Below are 25,514 nucleotides of genomic sequence, written 5' to 3' on the forward strand. Positions count from 1 at the left end.
CTTAGCAGGGAGCCTGCTTCCCTCTCTCTCTGCCTGCTTTTCTGCCTACTTGTGATCTCTGTCTGTCAAATAAATAAATAAAATCTATAAAAAAAAATACATCATTTTGTACCATGTGAAGATGAAAAGCATTCATACTGAGTGAAGCAACTTGTGCAAAATCCAGGAGAATATGGGTCAAACAGAAGAAGAAGAAGAAAAAGAAGAAGAAGAAGAAGAAGAAGAAGAAGAAGAAGAAGAAGAAGAAGAAGAAGAAGGAGGAGGAGGAGGAGGAGGAGGAGGAGGAGGAGGAGGAGGAGGAGGAGGAGGAGGAGGAGGAGAAGGAGAAAGAAGGAGAAGAGCAAGAATCAGAATCTAGGAGTTTAAACTTTACTGAGCACAATAAGTACATGAAAGTCTTTGACAGGAAAGTATCATGATGGGAAGTGGCTTTGCAAGAGCAGTTTCAATGCTTTGTTGTGCAGAATATTAATTTCTACACATCCTGCTTGAAAAAGCTTTCTCTTACATCAATTCATGAAGATATTCTCAAATACTATCTTCAAGAAGTTTTATTGTTTAACCATTTCATTTAAATCTTCAATCTACCTGGAGTTTATTTTTTTTAGAGGAGGTGAGGTGAAGGTTAAAGTCCCCCCCACCCCCGAAAGGAGAATAGTGTTGTTTTTTCTAATTTCCTGGTTCTTGGAGGAAGCTTCATTATATGATCAAAATATTAAATAACACTAATGGAAAGAAGGAAGGAAGGAAGGAAGGAAGGAAAGAAGGAAGGAAGGAAGGAAAAGAGAGAGAAAGGAAGGAAGGAAGGGAGAGAGAAAGAAAGAAAGGAAAACCAGAGTGTTTGGGAATCTGAAAACCAAGAGAATAAATTATATCAAGGAGGAGAAAGAAAGCAAGAAAGAAAAAAAGAGAGAAAGAGAGAAAGAAAGAGAGAGAAGAAGGAAGGAAGATAGAAAGAAAAGTGACCTGACATAGTATTTTATTTTTTCCTGATTAGCAAAGACTTTTTCAGGATGATGATATTTAGTTTTAATAATTAGAATGGTCTTAGTATTAAACCAGTCTTTTAAACTCTTTAAAGCTTTGGAGCTTTCTTTTGAGAAATCATTTTGGCACTCCAAATCAAATATTTTAAAATATCCATAACCTTTGTGTGATTTGATTTGAATAATCTATTTAAAAATTGAGAAAAATGAGAATAGCAAATAAAGAAAATAAAGTGGAAAGGGGGAATAAGGGTTGCTGGGTTAGTGAGTTAAAGCTTTAAAGAGAATAGTAAACTGGCCTGATAAGGTGAAGTTTGATCGAAGACCAAAGGGAGGCAAGAAACTGCCCAAGGCTGCTGTATGTCTGGGAGGAGAGGACTCCAGGCACAGAGGTCAGCACTTGTGAAGGTTTTGAGCAGGGATGATAGCACATGTATTTGAGGAACAGCGGGATAGCCAATGAGGGAGTTGGGAAAATTTAAGTGAGGTCAGAAAATAGCTAGAACTGGATCAGTGTCCTTTTCCAGACACTGTAAATGACTTTGGTTTTTACCATGAGTGAGATCAAATCTACTGGCGGGATTTGAATTGAGGGCATGGCGTGATCTCACATACGATTTCACAAATTTACTTTTATATTTGAATGGCAGGTAGAGCCTAACAAATACCAGTCAGAGGGAAATGCATGATCTAGGCCAGAATTCATGGTTTTTCAGGCCATAGTATTAGCAGGGAAGTTGGTAAGCAGGGACAGATCCTGAACATGTATGAAAAGAAGACCTCACAGGATTTGATGACAGACTAAATATGGGTATAAAGTAGAGATGAAGAGGAGTTAAAATGATTCTAATGCTTTTGGCCTGAACATTAGAAGTTTAGAACATTAGAAGATTAGAAGATAATTGCCATTAGATGACATGTTTAAGACTATAAAGAGAAGGTTTGGAGGAAAGATAAGAGATTTGAATTTGGCATAAACTTAATGCATTCAAGTGGAATAAACAGTTAGATATACAAATGGCATTTGGAAGAAAGGTCTGGGCTACAGATTTATGCCCAGACCTCTTGATATCACCATAGAGAAGGCATTTAAAAACAATAGCCTAAGTCGGGTCACCTATAGAATGCAGACTAACAGAAGCAGAGGTGGAAACGTAGGCTGAGCCTTAGAGCTCTCAAGGAGATTTAGAGAGGTGCCTGGGGACTCAGTGGCTTAAGCAGCTGACTTGATTTCAGCTCTGGTCATGATCTCAGGATCATGGGATCAAGCCCAGTGCTTGGCTCTGGGCTCAGAGGGGAGGATATTCAAGGATTTTTTTTTTCTCTCTCTCTCCCTCTGCTCTTCTCCTGCTTGTGTTCTCTCTTTCTCTCTAAAATAACTAAATAAATCTTTAAAAACAAATGAAACAAAGGAAATGAAAAAGGACAGGAGAGTGAATTATGCAGAAAACCAGAGTTTGGGAATCTGAAAACCAAGAGAAAAATTATATCAGGAAGGAGAAAGTTTGTAAAATTGTGTTCTAATCATTATGATGTATCTGCATGTAACCATTAGAGTTGTATTTTTTTGGAAATTATTAAAAGATGTGGAAAATGTTCCTTATCTCCTAATGTAGAAAACTAAATATGAATTATGATCCCTGTGCTGGAAAACCAATATATATGATTTATATATGAATAAAAGTAAATGACTTAAAGGGAGTACACCAAAATACTAACAATGTTTATCTGTACACAGCAGGATTATGGATAACTTTATTTTTTTATTTTTTTCACATTTCTCCTCAAAATATTAAATAAGATGACTTACTCTCATAACCATGACTAAACAGGAAAAAGGTGGAGTTTATTTAAAAAACTTGAAGTGAGGACTATAATTCCTTTGTTTGAATCCAAATTATATTTTGAAATATTTCAAAACTAGAGAAAAATTAAATTAACAGTGCAGCGAATCTCATCTTCCACCTAATCACTGATTTGCTTTTTCTTCATGTATTATACACACACACACACACATACACACTCCTGCCTTTTGGCTAAGCCATTTGAGGGGAAGTTGCCAATACTACAGCTTGGCTTCACCACTTCCAAGAACAAGGACATTCCCTTGTCAAAATTAACTGATAACAATAATATTGTCTAGTAGATACTTAAAATTCAGACTTCCCCAGGAGGCCCTAAAATGTCTCTCACAGTGTTTATTTCTTATGTTACTTATCCAGGATTCAAACTACAATCACACATTGTTTTTAGTTGCCACGTCTATAGGTCACTTTGTCTCTTTTAATCTAGATCAATTCTATTCTTTTCTTTTTATTTGGTCTGTCATGATATGAAAAGATTTTGAAGAGTCTAGGCTGATAGTTTTGCAGAATGCCCTGATACTTTCTTAATGATTAGATTCTTGTTAAAAAGCAGAAATAGCTTCCTTTCAGAGCATCATGTCGAGAGACACACACTTTCAGTTTGTTTTATTATTAGTGATGGTAATTTTGATCACTTTGTTAAGGTGGCATAGTGAAATTTCCACATCGCAGAGATTCTTTTTCTTTTCTTATTGAAAAATAATTGATACTTTGAGGCAGTCTGGATAACCAGTTCCCCAATAACTTCACACTCAGTGGCTTTACTATCTCTTCAAAGTTTGCTACAAACTGTCAGTTTTCTAGTTCTCTTTTGGCTTCAGTGTATATTAATTAACATTTAAGATGTGAATTTCCCCTTCCAACGTTTCTTCTTTCTTTTTTGCTTCTCTCTCTTTTTCTTTCCCTCCTCTCTTTCGTCCCTTCTCTGGTTATTGGCAGAATTCATTTCCTTCAGGTCATGGGACTGAGGCTTTCTTCTTTCTCTGGCTCTTAGTGGGGAGTTAGACAACTCAGAGAGGCTGCCTATAGTTTTTGCTATAGATCCGTCTCCGTAAGCTCTCACAGCATGGCAGCTTCCCTCTTCAATCCAACAGGGAAAACAAGTTTCATTTCAGTTGGCTAAGAGAATATTGTTTAATGTAACACAAAGGCTAAGTAAAGGAGTAACAACCCATCACCTTTGTTACAAAACCTAGCCTAATTAAGGGAGTTGCATTGTTAAAAGTAAACTCAGTTATTTTAACAACAACAAAAAATGGGTTTGGGGCACTTGGGTGGTTCAGTTGGTTAAGCATCTGTGTTCGTCGTTCGTGGCAGGTCATGATCCCAGGATCCTGGGATCTAGCCCCATGTCAGTCTCCCTGCTCAGCAGGGTGCCTGCTTCTCCATCCCTCTGCTCATGCTCTCTCAAATAAATAAATAAAATATATTTTTTAAAATGGGTTTATTCAGGAGTAAAAGAGAATTGCTATCTGGGACAACCAAGTTGCAGCAAAACTGTAGGCAAGTTCAGGGGCCAAAGGACAGGCACAGTTTTTTAAGAAGAAAGAAAAGGAGTAAGTTGGGATGGTTGTTACAAATTAAAAGTTCGTTAGAATAAACTGGGAGTTTGAAGTGTTGTGGCTTTTCATTAGCTGAGCTGTTGCCTGGGGAGGGCAAGGAAAGCATTTTTCTCTGATGCTGGAATAATAGCGTAGTATCCATGTACAAGGTCAAGTCCATGTAAGGCCATGTCTATCTCTTCCTATTGGATCTACAAATTGACCATGAGTAGGAGAGCATGAGCGCTCATCCAGCCAAACCCACCCTTTGACATTTTAGTGAGGTTTCCCATCACTAATTTCACACCTTCTACAATTTTGCCATATTGTATCAATTAAAAAGCAAATCTTAGATCCAGCCTACTCACAAAGAGGGAGACATTTTACAGAGCATGAAGATGAGAGTTCACTCTAGGATTTGTTCTCCATATATGATATTTTTGATAACACTAACCTTTTAAAAATTTAAAATATTTATGAATGTCCTTCCTACACAAAGTGATCATTTATATTTCTGGAATTTAAGAAACAAAGCAGAGGATCATAAGGGAAGAGAGGAAAACAATGAAACAAGATGAAACCAGAGAGGGAGAAAATCTGTAAGAGACTCTTAATCATAGGAAACAAACAGGGCTGCTGGAGGGGAGTGCGGCAGGGTTATGGGGTAACTGGGTGTGGACAGTGGAGACGGTATGTGTTGTACTGAGCACTGGTATTGATGAGGGAGCAGGAGGCTGGCTGAGGACAAAGCAAAAGCTGGCACCTTTCACCCCCTCTCTACCCACTCCCCTTGGTAATATGTGTGACATTCTTCAGGCACCTCTAACTGCCCTAAAAGAAAAACAAATAGTTAACTTGCAGAGATCACAATTCTGCAAGACAGGAGTCTCCCTTGGTTTTTCCAATGTCATAGAGAGTTACAACAAAGAAGCTATCTTAACAATAGCACAATTTCCAGAGGCAAGTAACTCAGTTCCTCAAGCCCTAAAGAAAGTTAAATTTCTTCTAAACCTTAATCTCACTAGCAAGGACGCTTGATAGCAGGAATGTAACATTCCACCAGGAGACTCCCAATTGTCTTTATGTTAGTGCCTCATTAGAGGGAAAGCGGCCTTGGCTTGATAGTAACCAAGCCTTCGATATCCTGACAGTCTTCTTTACCCCAATAGCCCTTCTGAACACCCCTTTGTCCTTACCTACCCAACTCCTGTGTATATAACCAGTCATTCCTCACAACTCCGGGGCAGCATCTCCATCTGCCCACGGGTCCTGTCCCCGTGCTCTAATAAACCACCTTTTTGAACCTAGGTTCAAGAACTTCATCAGTCTTATATAAGACTGATGAATCACAGACCTGTACTCCTGAAACATAATATAATATAATATAATATAATATAATACATTATATATTAATTAATTGAAATATAATACATTATATATTAATTAATTGAATTTAAATTTTTAAAAATTGGAAAAAAAAGAAAATATTCTATAGGTGTTTGAGTGGAAGATAGAGTCTCTAATAATCTGATATTAAGGGATTAAATTCATAATATAGCCATAATATTTTATCTTCATTAGTATGTTCTTCAGTTATTCTCTATTCTTATTTTTTGTCCATTTGATTTATCTTAACTGATATGATTTCTTTATTAAGACTTTGGTTTTTTTAAATTTTTTTTAAAGATTTTATTTATTTACTTGACAGAGATCACAAGTAGGCAGAGAGGCAGGCAGAGAGAGAGAAGGAAGCAGGCTCCCTGCTGAGCAGAGAGCCCGATGCGGGGCTCGATCCCAGGACCCTAGGATCATGACCTGAGCCGAAAGCAGAGGCTTATCCCACTGAGCCACCCAGGAGCCCCAAGACTTTGATTTTTTAAAGCAGCTTCAGGTTCACAGCAAAATTGAAGAGAAGGTACAGAAATTTCCCACAATTCCCATCTCCCCACTATGCATAGTCTCTCCCATTATCAACATCCCCTATCAAAGTGGTACATTTGTTACAACTGATGAACACATCATAGTCATCTGAAGTCCGTAGTTACCATTGCATTTCACTGCTGGTGTTATACATTCTGTCAGTTTGGACAAATGAATAATGACAGGTATCTATCATCATGATATCATACTGAGTGTTTTCACTGCCCTAAAAATAGCCTTTGTGCTCTGCCTATTCATTTCTCCTCTGCCATCAACCCCTGGCAATCACTGACCTCTTTTCTGTCTGCATAGTTTTGCCTTTTTCAGAATGTCATATAGTTGGAATCATACAGTATGCAGTCTTTTCAGATTGGCTTCTTACACTTGATAATATGTATTTAAAGTTAATTTTTGTCTCTTTATGGCTTCAATGTTCATTACTTTTTAAGGCTGAATAATATTCCATTTTTCAGGATGTACCAAATTTTACTTATCTATTCACCTACTGAAGGACATATTGGTTGCTTCCAGGTTTTGTCAATTATGGATAAAGCTGCTATGAACATCCATGAGCAAATTTTTTTATGGACTTATATTTTTAGCTTCTTCAGTTAAATATCAAGGAGAGGAATTGCCTGATCATATGGTAGGAGTATGTTTAGTTTGTTTGTTTGTTGTTGTTTTTTAAGATTTATTTATTTATTTCAGAGAGAGAAAGTGTGAGGGGTGGAGGGAGAAGGAGAGAGAGAATCCTTAAACAGACTCCCTGCTCAACACAGAACTCTGATGTAGGGCTCAAGCCCATGACCCTGAGATCATGACCTAAGCTGAAACCAAAAGTTGGACACTTCACCGACTGAGCCACCCAGGTGTCTCTAGTATGTTTAGTTTTGTAGGAGATCTCCAAACTGTCTTCCAGTGTAGCGGTACCAGGTTTCCTTTCCACTAGCAGTGAATGAAAATTCCTATTGCTCCACATTTTCAACAGCATTTGTTACTGTCAACATTCTGGATTGGGGCCATTCTAATAGGTGTGCAGAGGTTTCTTATTTTACTTTGCATTTGACTGATGACATATGATATGGAATATCTTTTCATATGCTTATCTGCCATTTGAATCTCCTCTTTGGTGAGGTGTCTGTTAAGGCATTTGGATCCCTTTTAAATCTAGTTGTTTATTTTCTAATGGTTGAATTCTAATGGTTATATTTTCTAGTGGTTGAATTTTAAGATTTCCTTATACAGTTTGTATAATTATCCTTTATCAGATGTGTCTTTTGCAAATTTTTCTCCCAAATTGTGGCTTATTGTACTCGCTTTGGCAGCACAGATACAAAATTGTGGCTTATCTTCTCATTCCCTTGCTGATAGCATTATATTGAAATCTCTTATCACTAGGTTATTTCTGCCTCTTTTATAAAGGTATATTCTATAGAACATGACTCATAAATACAAACAATTGTTATGTCTTCATTATGGATTATGGATTTCATCATTAGAAGTGTTTTTTTTTAATATTTTATTCTTTGAAACTTAAGCCTGATTATTTGGATTGTCTGATATCTGGACAACAGATCTTGTTTCCCTCTGCCTGATTTACCTTTGCCTATCTGTTTACTTGTAGTCTTTCTGAGTTACTTTGTTATAGGTATAAATCTTATATGCAGACCATCTCAATAAAACAAATACAGCGATAAAGTGACTCAAATTAATTTTTTGGTCTCCTAATGCATAGAAGTTATGTTTTCACTATATTATAGTCTATTAAATGTGCAGTAGCATTATGTTTAAAAAATGCATAAACTTTTAATTTATTTTTATTTATTTATTTATTTTTTTAAAGATTTTATTTATTTATGTGATAGACAGTGAGAGAGAGCGTGAACGAGGAGAAGATCAGAGGGAGAAGCAGACTCCCCATGGAGCTGGGAGCCCGATGCGGGACTTGATCTCGGGACTCCAGGATCATGACCTGAGCTGAAGGCATTGTCCAACCAACTGAGCCACCCAGGTGCCCCTTTAAACTTTTTTTTTTAAAGATTTTATTTATTTGATGGAGAGAGAGAACACAAGTAGGCAGTGAGGCAGGCAGAGAGAGGGAGGGAAGGAGGTTCCCTGCTGAGCAGAGAGCCCAGTGTGGGGCTCAATCCCAGGACCCTGAGATCATGACCCGAGTTGAAGGCAGAGGCTTACCCCACTGAGCCACCCAGGCGCCCCTGTATAAACCTTAATTAAAAAATACGTTATTGCTAAAAAATGCTAACCACCATCTGAGCTTTCAGCCAGGCTTAGTCTTTTCGCTGGTGGAGGGTCTTGCCTTGGTCTTGATGGGTACTGACTGATCAGGGTGTTAGCTTCTGAGGACCATTGCAGCTGTGGCAATTTCTTAAAATATAACAATGAAGTTTGCTGCATTAATCTTCCTTTCATGGAGAATGTCTTCGTAGCATGTGATGCTGTTTGATAGCATTTTCTCTACGGTAGAACTTCTTTCTAAACGAGTCCACCCTCTCAAACCCTGCTGCTGCTTTATCAACTAGGTTTATGTAACACTCTCAATCCTTTGTTGTCCTCTCAATAGTCTTCACAGTGTCTTTACTAAAAATAGATTCCAACTCAAGAAGCCACTTTCTTTGCTCATCCCTAAGAAGCAACTCCTCATCTGGTCATGTTTCATCGTAAGATTGCAGCAAGTCAGTCAGATCTTCAGGCTCCAATTCTAATTCTAACTCTCTTACTATTTCTACTACATCTGCGGTCAGAACACACCCTACATCTATTGATTAAGTTCTCTGTCTTTTATGGGCAATAAAAGACAATAGTCACATCAAAGATCACTGATCACAGATCAACAGAACAGATTTAAAAATAATGAAAAAGTTTGAAGTAGTGCAAGAATTACCAAAATGTGACACAGGAGCATGAAGTGAGCAAATTATGCTGCTGGGTAAGTAGTGCTGATAGCCCTGCTTGACATGGGGCTGCCACAGCCTTCAATTTGTAAAAAATGCAATATCTGCAGAGCACAAAAAGCAAAGCACAATAGAATAAAGTATGCCTGTACAGTGTGGAATTGTGACTTCTTTCGTTAGTCATTTGAAAAAAATTATGGATAAGTTTAGCCCGTTTACATTTATTGATATGAATGAATGAAAAATGACATCTCAACTCAATCATATTATTTTATGTTGTATTTGCTTTGCTTCTCTCTGTGATTTACTTCTACTATTCGGATTATCAACTTTACCATAAGCTTTGACTCCCACCTTATACCTGTGTAACAACTAAGATTATTTTACTTCCCTCCTCTCTTCTCATATTTTAATCATAATATTTTTACTTTACCAGTAAATAACATTTCTTTCACCTTTTTTTTTTACTCTTCTTTTTATAATTAGCCATATCTAATAATCACCAGTAGTCCTCTGACAAATTTCTCTAGTCATCTTCCAGTTGAATGAAGCTTATCTCCTAGTAGATTTATCCAGGTGGGCTCATGATTATACTTTGAGTTCTCACATATTAAATACTGGCTTTCTATAGCATTGACACAGAAAGGACATACTGGGACCCCTGGGTGGCTCAGTTGGTTAAGCACCTGCCTTCTGCTCAGGCCATGTTCCTGGAATCCTGGGATGGAGTCCCACATTGGGCTCCCTGTTCAGCAGGAAGCCTGCTTCTCCCTCTGCCTCCCACTCCATGCAAGTCCTCTCTCTCCCTCCCCAAACTCTGAAAATAAATAAATAAATACATAAATAAATGAAATCTTAAAATTAAAAAAGGACTGACTGGATGTAAAATCCTAAGCTAATTATTTTCTTGAGGTGTTTTGTTGTTGTTTTTATGTTGCCTCGTGGTTTTGATTTGTATATTGTTGAGAAATCTTGTGTCAATGTCATTTTCATTTTATTTGTTAAGTGACTTGGGTTTTTCACCTGATATTCCTAGTTATTTTATCTATCTTTAACCTCTAGTGGACTATTTTGGATCAATTTTCCTAATGGCATGACTAAACATTTAAATGTCCAGATTCATACTTCCACTTATTTCTGGAATTTTTCTTAAATTATATTTGTAAATATTTGTTATATTCTATATCTATGCTTTACTTCCTCAGCTCACTAACCATATGAGGGTTTTGTCTTTATTGCCTATCTTTTGTACCAGTCACACTCTTCCTGATTTTTACTTTTCCTTTATTTGGTTGACACTATCTCATCCATTTTCACACTTTTCCTTAAAAATTTTGCTTATAGTCTTCAGTCAGATCTATACTAATCTTGTAATTCAGTATAAATTATTTATAAAATTTTTATCTTTTGCTACTATTCTTTCTCCCCTGTATTCAATCAACATTTATTTGCCATTTAACCTTTTGTGTGTGTGTGTGTGTGTGCATGTCTTTTCTGACTTTTTGAGTATATGATTTGAGCCTTTTTCATGTTTTAAAATTTAATTTTCTTTTAGGGCACCTGGGTGGCTCAGTCATTTAAGGGCCAGATTCTTGATCTTGGCTCAGTTCATGATCTCTGAGTCCTGTGACAGGCTCCATGCTCAGTGGGGAGCTGGTTTAAGGATTTTTTCTCTCTCTCTCTATCCCCTCCCTGTTCTCCCTCACTCTCTCAAATAAATAAATCTTTTTTTAAAAAGAAAATATTATAAAATAAAAAAATTTTCTTTTTGAGTTTATATTGGGAGTATAATTCTTATCAGTTAAAATGTTTTATTTCCATTTTCTGCATTTTTTCTATGTAAATTTTGTATGAATATTATCTGCCATGATCTGTTCATTTCATAAAGTCTTATTTTCCCAAATTGGCAAAAAGATTGTGCTGAAATCAAGGAGGAAGACTTTGTTTGGTGTACTATGATCTTGTTTCCAAAATGCTCTCTTCTGTTAATTAAGTGAATTCTATATTCTTTAATAGGTGATACTTTTCTATAGGATAGGGAAAGGAGAGATGTTATGTGTCTATTTTGTGATTTGTTTGCTTGCTTGTTTTTTCAGGATATGTAGTTTTCTCATTTTATTTTCTTCTTTTTATTTATCACAAAATTGCTGAGTGGCAGCATCTACTTCCAAGTCCTCCATTCTACTCTGGTCTACTGCCTCTTGTTGAAGTCTCTTTTATTTCCTTCCTTTTGAAAACAATGTCAAGTGCTCTGATTTACCAGGTCTCAAGTCTTTTTCTCAGCTACCCACTCAAGGTAGGACTTTTTCTTTTTGAATGTGGCCTTATGTATGTTTGGTAGATCTTTCCTTTTCCTCTCCTCTTTTCCCCACAATGTTTACTGATTTTTTTTGATCTGCTGTGGGTGGGTTCTAAAGAGGTCTTTTCTGGATTGAGGTGTCTATTTGTCTGTTTATATGTACTGTAAAGTTTTTTTAATAAGCTCTACCTCCTGGTTTTTCTATGCATCAGTTGTAGAATGGATTTGCTTAATGATTTCTGTAGTTTGGGGAGGATACCTGGAAAGATTTAGCTGTAAGTGGCTTCAAATAACCCCCCAGGAAAACAACTCTTCATTTTCTGTTCTGAGTATGAATATGTTTGAATAATAGAGCTATATGCCCATCTGGATTTTTGTATTTTAAAATGTTCTTTAAAATTCCTGTGTGCTGTCTTTTATTATATACACCTCATCTGGTATCCAAATTTAATTGTACTCTTCTAAAAATTATTAAAATTGCCCTTGTCGAATGTTTTACCATGTAGTCACATTTTGTTTTGTGATCATAAATGAAAAACAGAAGAAAAAGCTGGTGCGATGGTGGGGGTTGGTCTGAGTGGGGGTGGTAGAAACCCTGAGGACAAACATCAGTAACAAAAAGAAGACTTTCTAAATCTTGAATTTGACAGTCTCCATAATGGTCAACTCCTGGTTTGTTCCTTGTAGCTTCAGGGCTCTTCAACCTTGAAGTTATCTGCTGTTCAGTGGTCTAACCTATTATACTTACTCCTCACAAAGAAGTGGTTACCTTTTTCTGAAATAAAGTAAAATAACTAAATCCTAAAATTTGAGGAATTATCGGTGATTACTCATAGGGGTAATGAACTCAGGTGTTTTAGAAACCTGCCTCCTATCTTCATGGAGAGAGCATTTATATATTCCATATTTTTAGATAAACAAAAACATCCAAGAAGATTCTGTCTTTGGTACAACTGAACTGTATGAACATGACACTACATATAAAATAATAACACTTTATACTTCAAGTGCACAGACATCAACTCTTTAAATCATTCCATTATTCTTAATGCTGTCTATTAAAAACTCCATTTTTAAAAATCCAGCTTTTTTTTTTTAAGTTTTTATTATGTTATGTTTGTCACCATTCAGGACACTATTAGTTTTTTATGTAGTGATTCACTGTTTGCATGTAACACCCAGGCCTCCATGCAATCCATGCCCTCCATAATACCCATCACCTGGTTAACCCATCCCCCACCTGCCCTCCCCTCTAAAACCCTCATTTTGTTGCCCAGAGCCCATTCTGTCATGGTTCAACTCCGCAGCTTTTTAAGTTCAATGTTCAAATGTCAATTTTGTTATACAGCAAACACTAACACCATCATTTGATTGGCAACTTCTTGAAAATTGAGAATTCCCAATGTATTCATTAGATGAAGTGCTTTAAAAATATATTTAGCTTTCATACTGCTCACAAAAACATGTTTGAAAAAGTATGCCAAAAAATAACAATATGCAGTGTTTATCTGGCAGCCAACACTAATGAATGTTTCATTACCATGAATCACTTATGGATATCATGATGCTCTGAAGTTTGTATATTCAGACCTCAAATAAATTCTCCTCATGTTTTCTATTAAGTTTAATTCTGTGGGTGACATTTGGGAGATTTGCTTGAATTACAGTCATATGCAGGGTTCTGGGGGTGAAGAATGGGTGGATGGAGACTGTGAGTTTAGTTTGGGCACTATTAGTGTATTTGGAAAAGTCTTTTCTGTTATTTATATAACTTTGACTATAAAAACAAATATCTATCCCTTTATTCTCTTATTTTGTTTTTCCTCACTGGCATGGATTCATAGCTATTTTGGGGATTTTAAATGACAATTAAAACATCAGAAATAAGTGGGTATTGAAATGCTATGCAGCTGCTAGATGCCTTTAACTATTTATGGTTTTATTTGCATGTGTCCACACAATTAATTTTAACATCACTTAATTATTATATTAGGTGCTTACTTCGTACCAGGCACTCAGTCTTTACATATTTGAGTCAATGCAATCTTTACAACATGAGGCAGGCACTGCTCTTACCTTACTATATATATATGAGAAAACTAAAGGACAGAGTTTAAATAAGTTGCCAGATAATGTACATAGTACAGACAGGATGAAATCCCTGGTGTCTTACTCCACTCAACTGCCTCAGTCCTGATTATGGTGGTAACTCATCTGATCAGACTAAGATTTACCATAATTCTGCTAAAAAAGGAAACTCCTCAGCTAGGGTCACATGATGAAGGTAAAATATAATTTATCTTCCACGCTAGGATAAATTCGTGAAGGAAAGGAGTTACTAAATATGTTAAGTTTTGAAATATATTTTTACCAAAAATTTATTTTGCTTATAAAATAGTTTTATTTAAAAGCAATTTGGGGGGCATCTGGGTGGCTCAGAGGGTTAAGCCTCTGCCTTCGGCTCAGGTCACGGTCTCAGAATCCTGGGATTGAACCCCACATTGGGCTCTTTGCTGAGCAGGGAGCCTGCTTCCTCCCTTTTCTCTGCCTGCCTCTCTGCCTACTTGTGATCTCTTTCTCTGTCAAATAAATAAATAAAATCTTCAAAAAAATAAAAATAAAAAAAGAAAGTAAAAACAATTTTCAAAAATAAAGATTTTTATAAATTAAAAATAGCATACATTCAAGTACACTAAATACTATTTATATTGGTACATTTTCTCATGTTGGATGTTACTTAGCAATTCTGGTCCTAATACTATGTCATCAGTATTTTGATGCAAAGTTCAGTACTTTTGATAGTTTTATTTTTACATTTTCATAAAAATGCCTTCAGTATTTTTCAAAGTAGTACATTATCGTTAATAAATTTAAAATTGGTAACAAATTTCTTTGCTTTTTTTTTTCTATAAGCTATGATATTTATCACTGAAAATATAATCACTCTAAAGGTATTTGTCACAAGCACAGAAAATTCTGCTAAGGGGTGGTTAATATGAACTCATACATGTGTGTGTGTGCTCTTCATCAGGAATTTCTTTTTTACAAGATAAAGCTCATTTAATTGATTGTCTCTATTCAAGATTCATTTGGAACCATAATTGCTGCACTATTTCAGACCTTAATTTTATTTCATTTTGTCCAAAATAGAAATTTTCCAATTAAAAACCAAAGCTCCATCAAAGTCTCTTCCCCTAAATTGAAAAATTCCAAAGCACAATTATAGAATTTTAAATTTAAATCAAATATACCATGTGAGCTTATCATTTGCTCAATTGTTCTCTTGCTTTGTAGTGAAAATGTTTACTATGTTCTTGTTTTTAAGTGTTGTTTTTTTTTTTTTTTAGTAATTTAACAAAAGTTTTGAGAAGTGAATGCATAGCACTCCATTTGCTGAAGGATTTTCATTAAAAATTTCTGACTTGAAAAAATGCAGAAAAACTGCAGAGGATTTGCTTATAAAAAAGATGAAACCGTTACAAAAACTTGGATAGATTTTCTAAAGAGTTCTCCAGAATCTCACACATTTCTCAAATCCAAATGTTGAAGGGCAGCAAAGGGGAAAGGTGCACACTGTCATACTGGCATATGATAATTAACTCAAACTCAGATTTGTCATTAAAAAAATTGTCATTCATTATTCTACTGATAGATATATGCGGCTCTTTATAAATTTACTCAGGCACAACTTCCATTTTCTCCCATTATCTTGAGATGTAATTGACATATAACACTGCAAATTTCAGGTGTACAACAGTGTTAGTTTGAAACACTTACATACTATAATATGATTAACCACTGTAGCTTTAGCTGACATTCTTCACATAACTAACATTTCGTTTTTGTAGTGAGAACATTTAAGGTCTATTCTCTTAGCAGTTTTGAAGTACCTAATATAGTATTATTAACTGTATTGACAAAGCTGTGTTTCAGATCCCCAGAAATTTTTTTTTAGATCCCCAGGACTTCTAACTGGAAATTTATGCCCTTTGACCAATATCTCCCCACTTCCCTCATCCTTTAGCCCCTGAAAACCAATATTCTGCTCCCTGTTTCTACAAGTTTGGCTATTTTATTTTATTTATTTTTTAAAAATATTTTATTTATTTGACAGCGATCACAAGTAGGCAGAGAGACAGGCAGAGAGAGAGGAGGAAGCAGGCTCCCACGGAGCAGAGAGCCCAATGCGGTGCTCTATCCCAGACCCTGGGATCACGACCTGAGCCGAAGGCAGAGGTTTTAACCCACTGAGCCACCCAGGCGCCCCGAGTTTGGCTATTTTAGATTCAACACATAGGTAACATTATATAGTATTTGCCTTTCTCTGTCCAATTTAATTCATTTAGCATAATGCCCTCAAGATACCTTCAAGATTCATCCATATTGTCACAATGGCCAGATTTCCTCCTATGCCATGGCTAAAAAGTATTACATCGTGTGTGTGTATATATACACAATATGTGTGTGTGTATATATACACATATATATATATGTGTGTGTATTTATATACATGTGTATTTATGTATATACATAAATATGTATATATATGTGTGTATGTATATATCTATACACATACCACATTTTCTTTATCGACTCATCCACTGATGGTCACTTCAGTTGTTTCTATATCTTGATTATGGTGAATAATGCTTCAGCGAACATGAGAATACAGATATCTCCTCGAGATAATGATTTCATTTCCTTCAAATATACACCCAGAAGTGGAATTGCTAGGTCACATGGCAATTCTATTTTTGTTTTGAATACTCCTCCCAGGAATTAGTTTGTGTGGGAGTGTTGTTCATTTTATCAGCAAGTGCCCTACATGCTCTTCTTAAAAGAAAAGTGTTAATTACACTTATGTTGTATTTCATAATGGTTGTAAAATGAGAGATTTATTTAAGATCAATTTTCGTATTTAGTAGAAAGTTAAAGTGATAACTATTCTCTGCTAAACAAACCCCTGCAGAAGTTGGGTGGGTAAAGTAGAAATCCACCAAATCTATCCTGGCCTATTCTAATGCATTTTAATAAAGTTTGTTATAAAATTTTAAAGTTCTGAATAAATGCTAAAAAATAGAAGATTGTGACAGATGGCATAAACTAGGACTGTCCCAGGAAAAACAGGATTCTATTATATATTATGTATATGTTCATAGTGCACTCATTGATTCCCATAGCAGAGAGCTATGGGCAAGACCATTCATTCTGGAGGAAAAGTTTGACCATGACAGATATACTGATAGACTTGTCTAGGCACAAGGTACTCTCAAATTTCAGGATGTAGCAGAAATCCCAGTGAGGAATGGCCACGGAGTAGAGACACAGGCTCTAAATGCCCAGAAGACCTGGAGGTGAGCATTTTCAATAAGGAGAAAAGTTGACTTTCACATAATGGTGAGATAAACTCCATATGATGTCCAAATTATAACTTTTGTCTTCCTGGCTAACAGTGATGAATCAAGCCTCCCTTTGTTTGTACTCAATAGTCTTGCATTCAGTGACTGTCAGTGTTAAAGATAAATTTCTATTTTAACTGTGCAGATCACTATCTTTATTGTTATGGCTTTGTTCCCGTTCATAAAACTTTGTTGTTATTAATTGAGTCATTATTTTCATGTAACACTGATTTAGGACATAAATAAATATGGAGAGGCAACAATTCTTATTTCTATAGCAACAAATTAAAAGCAAACACTGGCCATTTAAGCATTTCCTTACTCCATGCATGGGCAACTTTAGCACAATATATCTCTGATCTCTCATCTTGAGTAGAGACAGAATCAAGAATGAATGTTCCATGTCTAGAGAACAATTCAAAAACTTCTTGTTGGAGCAGTAAGTAGGTTTTAGAAAGAAGAGGAGTGAAGTTTGAAGTTTGGTTAGAGCCAAATTTTAGAAGAGTTTAGTTTGTCAGTTTTAAGTAAACACTGGAGGATTTTTGAAACTGGGAGGAAGATAAGAGAATGGTATTTATAGAAAATTTCCAGCATTTGTTCACAACATGCAGTTAGAAAGGTGGGAGAAAGAGGATGGGGAGTTCACCATCCTGTGGACACTAAGCTGAGGCAGAGAGTGAACAAGGCCATTCAATAAATAAGTGCACATACCCTAGACTCCCCCAAAATCTATTTCCCCCATTGGAAAAAGTTCCCCAAACTCTACAACTTGTCAAAACTTCAGTTATATTTATTATCAAGAACATATAAAAATCAAACTTCAATATAAACTCTCCAGTTCTTAGAGATAAAGTATTTACAGATTTTTGGGGTGGTTCTTTGTCTTCTTGCATTGCTAGAAAATATGTTAATTGGAAGTTTGGCGATTTCTGAAACAAACTATTCTTACCATGTCCAATAAGATAATTGTTACCTATATACTTCAGTGTATATAACTCTTTATTTAAGCTGTTGAAAAAGCTAGTCTAGAAGGACTTGAAGTCACATCTTATTTATCTTTGGAACATCAGCTCCAATACAGTGTCTAACGTGTAAGAGGTAAGCAATAAATCGTGTATATTGAATGAAAAAAAGAAATATCCCATCTTCTTATATGTCTTGAGATGAAATTGATTTGGTAATTGAATAGTCTAAACCACACTCCCTCTATATGTGTCTAATATGTAGCATATTACCCACTAGACTCTAGGAATGTGGGTGGGCTTTGAGGTCTTCTAGTAGTCTAAGACTCTATGAGTTTATAATTCTAATTACCTGAAATACTTGGGGTCTATAGGGACTCACTATATTTTTTATTTTTTATCATGAAATTTATGATTCTTAGCAAAATTTTAACAAAAATGCTTGAAGGAATCACTTCTGCTTCTATCATGATATTCTTTCTTTGGGGACATTAAACATTTTTCAAATGAGACAAGAAAATTAAAAAAAATATGGCTTTTTTTGAAACATTATTACATTATTACTGAAATAATTGATACATCACTGAAATGAAATAGGAAAATTTTTAATCATTAATTTTTTTGTTACATGAATTAAACATTGATTCAAAAATGCACTGTAGTTTGTTAACCTGAGCCTGAATGTTATTGCTGATAAACACATTTGTAGTTTGTCTTTTACAGCATCAGTGAGATACATACTCATGCAAATTACATTCAAATTAAAACTGGCATGGGAAATAAACTGATTGAAAAAGTACACTGAATTTGTTCCATTTATTTCTATTCAGTTTTGCTGTATGAAGAAAACCAGGTCTGTTGTTTTTCCACTTCGACCAAGTCACCATGCTAGCTTTGCTTAAATCAAGTTGCTATATGGCAATTGTTTACCCTAACTCTCCTCTACAATAAAGCCTATGGTTTTCTCTCAGTGACCTGGATGCTTACTGCTTGTGCTAATTCAGCAGCACAGACTCACATCTGACCAAGCTTGATGATGATGTCAGTTTTCTGGGTTTCTTCACAAGGTAAAGGTGGCTTGACAAGTTAGTGTTGGTAAACAGATTCTACCAATATCCCCTTCTGCTTGGACATAGAGAACAGCCCATCTCAGGGTAGGTCCTGATCTCATTAGGAATTACACTGAAAGGTTTTTTGTGTTTCTGTGCATCATACACTCTAAGCACAGAGAGAACATTCCACACTATCTTTGTATGTCCAAAGAGAATGATGCTTTCAAGTCCTGGACAGCATTTTATTTTCATGGAAAAGTTTTTACCTCTTCCTTCTCCCCCCCTCCTTCTTTTACCTTCTTCCTTTTCTTCTTCCGTAGCTTTTAATTAGCCATAATTGCACTTGAGATAAACCTCACTGGCTACGATACTGCCACTGTGCAAAGCTACACAGATTTTAATAAATATATGCATCCATGTTTGGTATGGTGGTCACTGTATTTAACAATTCTCTGAACCTAGCCACTGGAGGGATGCTGGGGTGTTCAAGTCAGATCCTGCCACTTCTCTTCCCCAAACCCTTAGTGACTCCTCCTTGCTCCATGGAAGGTCATGGTTTCTAAAATGGCCTAAATATTCTTGCCCTAGAGATTGATGACAGATGCTTTCCTAGAGATTCCTATGATTCATTCCCTCACTCCCTCCATATTTTTCTTCAAATGTTGCTTTCTTTGTGGGATCTTCTCTGATCACCTTATTTTATTTATTATTTTAATATTTATTTATTTGGGAGAGAGCACAGGCAAGAGGGGCAGAGAGAGGAGAAGAGAAAATATTAAGCAGGGTTCCATGCTTAGCACGAGATGAGCTAGGGTTCTGTCTCTTTGACCCTGAGATCATGATCTGGAAGGAAACCAAGAGTCTATTGCTTAAATGAATGCACCAGTCAGGCGCACCCCCCACACTATGGTATTTTAAAATGCATCCTGCCAACAATACCTCATCTCTGTCCCTATTGTAATTTCTCCTTAACTGTCATCACAATTTAACTTGCTATATGCATATTTCAATTATATCATTTCCTGTTCCTCTCTTTCAACTGGAACGTGTTTTCCATAAGTATGCAATATATATTTATTCAATTAATGAGTATATTCATACCTACAAAATAATTGAGATAGTATGAAAGTCATTTTCATACATCTGTATACTATATTGCATAGAGTATAATTTCCTCAGGTCATGTTGTACACACATATGTGCACTCACATACATGCAAAATGTATTTACTATGGGTCATTTAAGAGATATGCCAACTTTGCTTTTTGCATTGTTTCTTATGTGCTGACTGGAACTGAACCTCATATTAAATTTGTCTCCACTGTAGCATGATCCAATAGTTAACATTCTTTAATAGATTATAATAATTTAAATCCTTTTGATATCAACATTATAAAATGTATGGCCCTCGATAAGCACTAATTTAAGAATCAATAGTATTCATAATAGCAGTATGTAATAATAACGGTAGTAGTAGTTGTCAAAGGGGTATTGTATCAAAATTATATATATGTGTATATATGTATATTTATTAGGAGTGTGTGTGTGTGTGTGTGTGTGTGTGTGTGTGTGAAATTCGGTCAAATTTAGTAAAAGGAACATTTGTCTATTAGCTATACAAAATAAATTAATATTTTTTTCATTTCCTGTGTCTCTTTGAAAGTAACTAAAGTTAATTTTTGAATTTTTAATAGGAGACTGTAATGATAGGATCTGTAATTCCCTGCCTTCTCTTTTACATGAAACTTATCAAGTCTCTTAGTTTCAATTATCACCTCTATTTGTGTAATTCCCAATCTATTTCTTTAATCTTGACCGCTATCATGAACTTCAGTATCACATTTCTAATTGCCTACAGGGCATTTCCATTTGGGAGTCAGTGTATCACTACAAACTAAACAGAGCCTACCATGACCCCCACTCTTATCTGTTCCTCCTCCATTTACTAAGAAAGAAAAAAAGAAAGAAAGAAAGAAAGAAAGAAAGAAAGAAAGAAGGAAGGAAAGAAAAGTTACACCCTGATCCATCCTCCAGGTGATTTAGGGCTGCCACATTTCCTTACAAACATTCTGAAGTTCCTGCTAATTTTTCCTGAGTGATTATTTTCTCAAACCTTATTCCCTTTTCACTGCCATTTGTACAAACCTTCATCTTCAATGCCTGTGTTACTCTAATCATTTTTAACTAGTCTTTTCCTCTTTTCTCCCTGTCTCTTAACTGGCTCCTCCTCCCCCGATTTTAGACAAACTTACTTTCAAGAAGTAGATGACTTTAATTATGTTACTCCTTTGGTTAGAATTTAAAAAAAAAATTCTTGGAAAATTCTAATTCTATGGAATTGTTTTTGTTTCCAAATTTATCCCATTTTATTATTAAACATAAATTATTTTTCTAGTCCCAAAATCATGCATATATTTCCCTGAAAATATCTAGTTACTTTCTATTATGTGTTGCTTCTTTGTAACTCCCCAATTCCTACCCAACCTTCCAGGCTGTGCTGGGGCTTCATTTCTGCCATGAAGTCTTCCCTGATTGCAGTTGTCTAAGATAGCTTTACCTTCTCATGATAGTTGGCTCTAGTTCTGACTCTGTCATTAGCTATATGGCCTTTAACATGTCATTCTTTATAGCTGACATTTGCCTCTGCAAAAAGAGAGATTTTGGTTATATAGTCTCTAAGACTTTTGATCACTCAAAATGAGACAAATTTACAACCAACTCTATTTATATAATTCATTTGCACTTGACTATTCACAGTTTCTTGTTACTGTTAAACAGTTTGATCTTCCCAAACTGCAAGGTCATTAAAGACAAAGATCAAGAATATACTCCTATCTTAGCACCATAGTTCTACAGGCAGAGAGAAGGCAAATTAATAAAAATAAAGGTTTTGAATTAGTAAAATCTCAACTATATCAGCTGCCATATTAGATAAGCTTTAATAATAGATAATCACTAATTAACCTACTGATTCCAGGATACTAAATCCGCTATCAGCCAGATGTCTGAAGCTTTTAACAGAGTCATGATTTCTGAGGTCCAGATTCTCAAGAAATACTTTCCTGAATCATAGGGAAAGTTGAGTCAACATAGAAAAGAGTGATATAGGAGGTAAGGAGGCTACATTTTCTCTTACAATTTGTTTTCCCAGCATAACTAACTTATATATCCATCATTTTAATCCCTCCCTTTGTTCAGTTTCTTTATCACCACCAATCCTGCCTTTATCACTTTTGATTACCTCCATGCACAACTGTTTTTTTCAACTAGAGTGATTATGAGTTGTAACTATTTTGATACTATTCTACATAATGATAGAATAGATGTTTCTGAGCATAGTTGTCTTACTGTAGTTCTGGAAATCCCTTCACTTAAATACCCCATTGCTGAGCACATACACAGCATAGGAGGCAAGACTCCAGCAGAAAAAAAACATGGTGACGTTTCAACCTTGCCCTCAAGGACTGCATCTAGTTGGAGAGTCATTAGATCTATACCATGCATTAGATCTACATATGTTAAGGGAAGAATGCCATGAAGTTTCAAAGGAGATCGTGATTATAAACAAATGGGGAAAATCAAGAAAGGCTTTATGAGAGACTGGTAGAATTTTGATGGGGCAAGAGGTTGGAAAGGGTGTTAGAAGTGGAGTAAGCCCTGGAGGAGAAGCCAGAAGAAAGAACAGCCAAGACTGACAGGGACACACACTGTGCACTGCTTTGAATCTAGAATGCCCTTGAAATGCAACAGAATCCACCCAGGCATTCTTAGCAGGTGTCATACCATCAGTTCTATGTTCTCTGCTCATTTTTGATACAATCCACTCTTCTGGATTCTAAATTACACCATGATTGCTGTTTATGTCTTTGTGTTCCAGGTCACCTGTGAGCGTTGGTGCTGCTTTGTTCTGCCTCCAACTCATCCTTTCCTGCTAGTGTAAGCCACAACTTCCATTTGTCATTATTTCTAAATAAAATGGGATTGTTGAATTCAGAAGCTAATGCTGTTTGGTGGCTTTCTTTTTAAATTTAAACAGTTTTTTTTTTTTTTTTAAAGCACTACAGTGGTGAGAACACAGAAAAATATGAGAAAATTTTTCAGTTGTATCTTATTGCTATTGTCTTATTTCTACTTGCCCTTTCTCTCATTACATGCTGTGTGTATGTGTGTGTGTGTGTTTGTGTGTGTGTGTGTTTGTGTGTGTGTGTGTGTGTGTGTGTGTGTGTAAGAGAGAGGGAGGAAGAGTGGGGAGAGAGCACACCCGTTAAGGTTAATATGCTTTAAAAGACAATAAGAACCTCAGAGATGGGAAAAATAATAAATCCAGGGTTCAAGAAAGACACAATTACATAATAAAATTCTTTTTGTTTTGCAATCTCAGCTCTTAAAGAAAAAAAGAGCAAAGGGAAAGAATTGTTACTAATATGTTCTTAATGCATTTATTTAAATTCATCCTTATTTTTGAAAAGTCTCATGAAAAATCAATGTCGTTTCAGTGACATCATGGAAAATTTCCCCTTAAATTTTTTCCTGTTCCTTTCCACATTGTCTCTAAAATCTATGATAAAAACCTCTTCCTCCTTTTCAAGAATATTGTTTGCAGAGAGCTATGGTCAAATAATCTGCGACAAAACAGGAAAAAATATACAGTGGAAAAAAGACAGTCTCTTCAATAAATGGTGCTGGGAAAACTGGGCAGCTATATGTAGAAGAATGAAACTTGACCATTCTCTTACACCGTACACAAAGATAAACTCAAAATGGATAAAAGACCTCAATGTGAGACAGGAATCCATCAGAATCCTAGAGGAGAACATAGGCAGTAATCTGGACACGTGGGAAAAGAAATAGAAGTAAAAGTTCCCCAGAGTGCTTCATGAATTATTTTTGAGAGTTCATTACATAGTCCTCCCCCCGCCCTGCCCCACCTCAAGTAAACTGCTGTTCTGCTACTTAGCAATGCTTTACTTTTCTCTGTAGCTGATTCCTCACTGATCAAGTGGAATGACAATGCTTCTGGATTTTGGAAGTTTCTTGACTCTAATATAGCAATTTTCCTGTTCTAAAATTTATAGATGGAAATAATTATTTTAATTTTCCTTGAAACATAGTGATGATAAAAATAATCTTCCCACCAAGAATTCAGGAAGTCTCAAATGAGAATTAAACAGTACATACTTCAAGTTTAAACAATGAAATGGACTCTTAACCTTTCTGATTTCATCGAAGGATTCTGCTTCCCATCGTGTTCTTAATTTGATCCCATTGCTCATGACATTTTTGGACTTCCAAGTGTGGTTTCACAGTTTAGATGAGCTGCTAAACTTGGCACTGAATAAGTTGCAAAAACAAAGAAGAAAAAAAAATTTGTTCCTCCCAAAGATCAAGGGATTTTGAAAGACTATGGATGTTTTATGCTAATATGTGTATATAAATTTGTGAAGGAAAATATTTAACATTTATTTGTTGTTATTTTGTTTCTATAGAAATGAGTGGAGATACCCCATCTTATTTATTTGCTCAGTTAATGTTGTTGAAAAATACTGCCTTAGTTGATAACATCAATATATAAAAATGGGGGCATAAAAAGCAAAGTTTTGCTTTGAGATTCATGTTGATCCACTGAGCTGGCATCTACTCAACTGATACTATATTTTAGAAAACATTGAGAGAATGGTGCATTTTTCCCTTTGAGCCTAGGAGGGGAGAAGTTTTATCGACCATTATATGCAGCTTTACTCTTACTTAAGCTGCAAGATTTCCTCCATCCTGCCCAGTTTTACCATGTACAGATCAAATGCCTGAATGATGTACACTGGAGGACATAAGGACCATTGTAAATGTATGTGCAAATTACAGAATCACAGGGTTGTCCTCTGCCTGGAATCCTTGTGATAGGTAGGGATCTGTTCTGCAAGCTCAAATGTAATGTGAAAATGGAAAAAGCGAATTCCATTGTACCAATTCTGTTTTTCTTATCTGACAATTTGAGTATGTTCAACTTTAGGGGAATATATTAAATAGTAAAAATAATAAAATAGAAACTTCTGGGATTACATTTATAATAAAGTATAATGTATAATAACTTACTTAACTGTGTAAACATTATATAAAATATAAAAGAACGTATTGATGTCTAAAGTTGCTTTTTCCCCCTAAATTCTGTTTCTGCTCCATTATATAATTTTTGGGATCCAGCTGGGGAAGAGTTGAGATGTTATACTTGGTCTCTGTTGGATATGCTTATGTGGTGTTATTCCCGTGCAAAGTTATTTCTAACAAGGTTTCACAAGGTTGTAAGTGACAGAGCTAAGATTCAAACCTGTCTGACTCAAGCTGCTAATAATCTTATTCCTATACTCTATTAACTTTCCTACATTTGAATCACCAAAATTCACTTCTGTACCTAAGCTTACATTGACAATTTTGTGTATTCCTTTTATTAAATGGAATTCTCAAATTTTATAAGATTTAAACTTCATAAATTTTAGATGAGTCGTTAGGTACTATTTTATTTACACTGCAGGAAAGAGACAAAGACAGCCAACACCACATAACTTTCCCAAGGTTACACAGCT

Source organism: Mustela lutreola, chromosome 1, assembly GCF_030435805.1.
Source record: "Mustela lutreola isolate mMusLut2 chromosome 1, mMusLut2.pri, whole genome shotgun sequence".
Classification (NCBI taxonomy): domain Eukaryota; kingdom Metazoa; phylum Chordata; class Mammalia; order Carnivora; family Mustelidae; genus Mustela; species Mustela lutreola.